At 38.5% G+C, this 6,155-nt stretch overlaps 1 long non-coding RNA gene across 1 annotated transcript; it reads right to left on the bottom strand.

Annotated features, from left to right (window-relative positions):
- Positions 1–2,623: 2,623 nt before the first annotated feature.
- Positions 2,624–5,447, bottom strand: LOC117952867. Its single transcript, XR_004658524.1, has 2 exons — positions 5,272–5,447; positions 2,624–3,822 (listed from the first exon to the last, which is right to left on the bottom strand). It is a non-coding gene; the product is annotated as an uncharacterized LOC117952867 (long non-coding RNA).
- Between the last annotated feature and the right edge of the window lie 708 nt (positions 5,448–6,155).

Raw genomic sequence — 6,155 nt, 5'->3', positions numbered from 1 at the left:
AATACAGATTAGGGAGGAATAGGTCGACGAGATGAACAACACAATCAAGCAGAAAGACAGAAAAGCCCAACACTTCAAGCAAAAACATTTCTGCGCTGAGAGGATTGTGTTTTAATTAGTCTGCCATGCATTTAAATGACTTGAGACAACTACCATCTGCAAAGAGACAGACATTCATTTCTTATGGCAACAACTAATAGCTCATGAAAAAAATATTCTCTTATCACCACCTCATAGCAAATGTGGGCATAATACGATGTCCCACACAAAATATCGAAACAATTCAATAAGCTGAGCATGCTATCCGATGTCATTTAGTTTTAACGATGATTTATATTGTACTGTAATAGCCTAAGGCTGACAAAAGGCAATCAAGGGAGACTTTGACCATATACTGTATATATGTATTGAAATGAATGAAGTAACTTAATTTGGTGTTCCTTTTGGATGAAACAGAATGATATTGATATAAAAAACTGAGTCTACATCCATAGCTGAGGCTACAAAGCAGTACTTTAAACTAAATGCTTACGATGAAATGTTAACATGCTCACACTAATAATGCTGACACACTGTTAGCAGGTGTAGTGTTTACCTCCGTGTGTTAGCATGCTAACATTTGCTAATTAGCACTACACATGAACAGCTGAGGCTAATGGGAATGTCATTTATTTTGCAGGTGGTCATAAATGAATATTTGACAAATTGGAATTAAGTTCTGTTAGATGTCAGGGTGTCCAAACCATATACAGTCTATGGTCCAGACTCGTTAAAGTGATTACAATTCATCCTGAATTTTGTAGCACTACAACCAGTAGTTTCTGACATTTCATTCAAACTCACAAACATCAACATCATAGTGGCTCTAGAGGAAAAATCAGTAGAGCGACAAAGTCATTAAGATGTATCCCTAGGCAACCATGAATTTCATGGCAATCCATATAGATATTTCTGTTTGGAACAAAGACGCAGACTGACCGACTAGAGCCATGGCTAAAAAAAACTGAATTTTAAATAGTGTTTAATGTGCACTACCAAAATGGTTTGCATTCGTCTTCTTGTTTAAATATTGTTAATTTAAATATTAAGAATTTGACCAGATTAAATATATATTTGTACACAAAATAATGCCATATCATGATTTGGAAACACTGCTGTATCAGTTGATCTCTGACACAGTTTGGTCACATTATCACAACTTGAAATCAGCAGGTGCCATCCAGCTGAGTGACAACCGCATAATCACACAGCAATCTGTGTCTGGTAAAGGCAGAACATTTTCTGGACATCAGAGTAAATAGAGGTTGCTAGAGCAATCCGCATTGGCTGACAAGCAGGAATGCATCTTTGAGTTCATGTCCTTTCTGGATGCTTCCCATTTATCTTGACTGTCAAGTAAAGAGGACATGATAATGCAAGGTGAACACTCCAGCGAATGGCTCTCTGCCAGCCTACCATGTAATGAAGAATAATGAAAACTCCGCTCATTGGTCTGAGGTTGGCTGGGTGTGTGTGGGATAGTTGGAGCATTCATTTTGTTAAAATCAACAAATCTGCTTGTGACAATGGAATGTAGGCGATAAGGAGACAGAAAATATCATTCCATTTCAATTATTTATATTTAATGATACACAGTGATACTTAATAATGAATTAGAAAAAAACAAGATATTTGCCTATGGCTTTATTCAGTTTGGACTATCAATTCATTAACCATGGAGTTATCCTTATAAAAACACCTTAAGTGTACAGATATCTCCCTCTACTGGAGGAAGGGGAGCTGCACATTTAATTCAAAAGGAACAGTCCAAATGAACAAACTATCCGTAGTACCAACATTTAAAATGCACTTCTTTCAACCACTCCCACTGATGGGCCTTGTAGTACTAGGAACACCCACCAACAGCTACACTGAAAGCAAAGTGATTTATACAGAATTTGTGTAATACATGTAGTGCATAATTTATTACACAAACTTGTATATTTTATAAACAGTTGACATCTAAATGTTCAACTTTCAATTCACGATTAATAGTCTTACTATATATTAGATTTTTTTTTAACAACATAGATTTTACAGCAAATAACATTAGCTTGAGAAAATGTCAAAACCATCCCAATTTTTCACGTTTCTTCCACCCTGTGCACATCATTTTACCATAGCTCCACACAAACATGCAACTAGCATACAAGGCATTTGAAAGCCAGAGACAAAGTTAAACCTTCATATAACAAAATAAGTATATAAAGATATAGTGACGAAAAAAGCATGGCTTATGCATAGAAGTGAAACATTTTAAAAATGTATACTTTTTTTTAAGATTTCTGGGGGCTTTTTATGGCCTTTTATTTAAGTGACCATGGATAGACATGAAAGGTGGAGGGAGATGGGGATGACGCGCAGCGAAGGACCGAAGGTTGTAATCGAACCCGGCCCGTGCAGGACTCAGCCAGAATGGGACGAACGCTCTTAATGGGTGAGCTAGAGGCTGCTCTCTCTTCGCAATTATAAGAAGTAAATTCATCGCAGTAAAGCACTTTTTTGATAATTCTGCTCAGATACTCAATTAGGATCAATAGGTTACATGTCTGGTGTAAAAAGCAAAAAACAAACAAAAACAGTGAGCCAACGGAAATATTTATTTTAAATGTTGAATTTGTCAAACCCTATCATTACAGTATTGTTATTGATGAGATGGTGACATAAGGATGTGATTTCATAAGTCAAATACAAAATGTATAGTAGATACATATGGCCCATTTCGCAGTTAACAGTTTGTGCAGAACAATTCCCCAAGTCCTCAACAGGCCGGGACAAGTGCAATACCACACAAGTACAGAGCATTGCTACCTCTCCCAACCTGCACAGAAAGGGATCACATCTGATAGATTTCAGGTGATTTTAGTTCTATGATCAGTTTTGCATGGATTTGCACAGCAGTACAGTAAAAAGCTGAAAGCAAACAAGCAAAACTAACCAGAGACTCATGTGCAGTTGCAGATTTCCAAGACGAAACGTGTCTAAGAAGTACTTTAAGTGCTCACACTGCAGTAGAATTGCATAGAACTACCTGCACTATAAGCACTTTAATAATACTTAAACATATTACAACTGTATTGGAAACCTGATTGACCACCATGGAGGAAGAAACAATAAAAGAGGATTTAGATGAAAATACAGGCCACCGTCAGTTTTGCATAGATTTGCACAACGCATTTCTTCTTGGAGCGCAACTATGCAAAACTAACAGAGAACTGCCCCAATTAAAAAGTGGGTACACACATTACCACAATTAAAAAGTGGGTACACACATGATGAGAGTCCTAGCTTCTTATGCCAGAAGGAGCACTTAGGGCAGTAGGTGCTAGTCTACTTCACTATCTGCACTAGATGCACCTTAGCATAAGCACTAGTGGAAGGCTTGCAAGTACAAAATATGCATGATGCCTCACAATAACAAGCATGTTTGATAAAAGGGGCCTCACTCCAGACACAGCTGTCTCACTCAGGAACAGCAGGGGTCAAACATCAGCACAGGATGGTGACAAGGCCCTGCCATATGTGTATTTCGATTCAGTCTGTCTCGTTCTAGCATAAACCAATTGTGTCTGTAAATAAGCTTGCTCCTTTAGTTACCATTATCAGAATAGTGCTGAAAGTGCCTTCACTGCAGTAGATTTTACAGAACTACCTGCACTGTAAGCACTTTGACACTACAGTGACTTCAAACTGTGTGTGGAGTTTTCGATCACAGATGGAATAGGATGCCTTTAAATCCACGATGAGGGGCTTTCCACAGGAGATACAGATGTGTACAGGGGTCTGCAAGCATAAATGAGACAGCATTAAAAATATGTCAGCAACTTAATCTCAGGGCTGAATACATTATGGATTTCATTAAGTTCAGGAAACAATCAGAAAAGTGTGGTGTAAAACGCAGGTGCATTAATGGGGGGGCGCACACATGAGAAACAATTACATGTCGAAATGTCTTCGATAACAAAAGTTCAATTGGAAGGCTGTGTAGAAACCAGGGCTGCTTAGAGGATAGTCACATTGCTGTAACTTTACCCCTCCCCCACGCAGTAACATGGCGCCCAAGAGTCCGCATTTTGAGCGTTTTATAAATCTATTTCCACGGCTGGATAACACAGCGTATAACTAAATAAGTAGCGTTAAAACGCCTGTGCAAATCAGGTGCATGTGAAATGCGCGCTCATTATAGCTGGGCGCACCAAGCGTATGATACGAGCTACTGCAAACTTAAGCCAGAATCCAGCACATAAGCTGGTACTAGTACCCGAGGGCTTCATCAAAACAGTTCATACGAGCATGTGCTAGCCAAACATGCTAGCGCGTGCAGTCTCAGAGCACGGTTAGCTTTCGGAATTTGAGATTGTTATCCGGTAATTTATAATGCCACAGGTTAGTTATAATTTTAAACACGTCATCTGAGCAAATAGCTTAAAAGACACCCCAAGTTAACAGGTTACGGATGGCTTACAGTTACACCCTCCATCCAGAGCATTGTATTCTCTTATCTTAGCCAATTTAGCTGCTGTAGTATAGCTAGCTTTCCTATGAACGCTAATAATAAATATCGGTACATGTTCCCGAGTGCTTTTGGACAAGGACATTTCCTTGAAAGCACATAACGTGGTCAATAAAGTCAATATTAATATTGTAATACAACTTTACGTTATCTTATCGTCGGTTTGTTAGCGCTAGCAGCTCGCGGGATAGCAAAAGCGCGCGGCCTGCTGCACCCCCATGTGCTGCTGCTTTGTTCTGCAGGCACTTTTAAGTATACACCGCAGCTAACAAATAAACTGATAACTTTGATATCATTTAAACATATGGCCGACAACCGGAGTACACGAGTATATAACTTGCAGCAACTACGAAAGAGTGTAAGGACTAATGTTCACTAGTAAGTATTACTTCCCCAAGGTAACGTTACCGACTTGAGGTGCAGTAGCAACACATGCTTTTCAAATCTCCCTCATTCTCAAACCATGGAGGACAGGTTGCCATGCGATGCGCCTCTTACAACATGTTTTCAAATGCGGAAATTGACGATTAAAAGGTTTTCCCCTTATGTAAACGTCAACGTGTGGCTGCGGTGTCGCATACAGCGCCATTCGTTTCACTTTACTGACGTTTACCGCATTCCCCGAAAAGGCTAACAACAGGTTTCTTGCCAATAACATGCGCGTAATAAGAGACTAGCTTCTAAAAACCCACCATCTTCACTCACTTGTACAGACTTACCGATTACTCACACTGTTTCTGGGGTATCTGCAAAACTGAGAAAATAGATACTTAGGGTGTATAATCCAAAAAGCATAACCATGTTCTCCTATTATGATTTGCTAGGAGTTTCTGAATCGTAGTAAGATTGCGAAAGTGGCGCGAGTAGAGTGTTAACCATGTGGTGAATGAAGGGCGGCTCCCAGCCAGCGTAGCTAAACCCCAACTCCTTTATTAGCATAAATCAACTACTTCCTTTCCAAGTGCCACTCTCAAGTTTCACCACTCGATTTTCTCCACGTTTGGTAACTTGTGGAGGTGGTGAAATAGCCTAAACAAACGGACGTATTTTTCATTAGGAAAAAAAAAATAAAACAAGGAAACAAATAGGCGACAAACACAGACAACATCCAAACAAGAGTTGCACTAGTCGACGACCATGAAGTTATACCATGATTTTGTTGATGTTTTCCTGCGTGATGTTTAAACAAAAATGTCCTATAAATACGAATGAATGCTAGTAATAAATAAGCCCAGTCTTTCTAACGAAAATTAATGTACTTAAATCAATGTTATTTACTAACATTATGGCACACACTTTACCATAATGTATTTCTTTCCAACAGAATCTTTTGTAACGTCTACTCCGAGTATTTTTTCCGTTGTATTTGCACAATATTTGAAGTTATTGTATTGTAATAGCAGCTAAATTGAATTCTTTAAATAGTTATTAATGGTTATGAGTTGCAGATGCCTCACAAATGGAAGATAATTGTCGAATTGATATGCCTGAATTAAAATAAATAGTATAATCTTAGAATTTTATAGAATTCTTAAAATAGAAAAAAATATATGGATGTCTTGGTGTCCAACTTGCATGTTCAACCTGCTGATGGAAAGTTTTT

Source organism: Etheostoma cragini, chromosome 11 (genome assembly GCF_013103735.1).
Source record: "Etheostoma cragini isolate CJK2018 chromosome 11, CSU_Ecrag_1.0, whole genome shotgun sequence".
Lineage (NCBI taxonomy): Eukaryota > Metazoa > Chordata > Actinopteri > Perciformes > Percidae > Etheostoma > Etheostoma cragini.
Note: the sequence above shows the minus strand (reverse complement) of the source record. Positions and strands in the feature narration are given on the sequence as shown.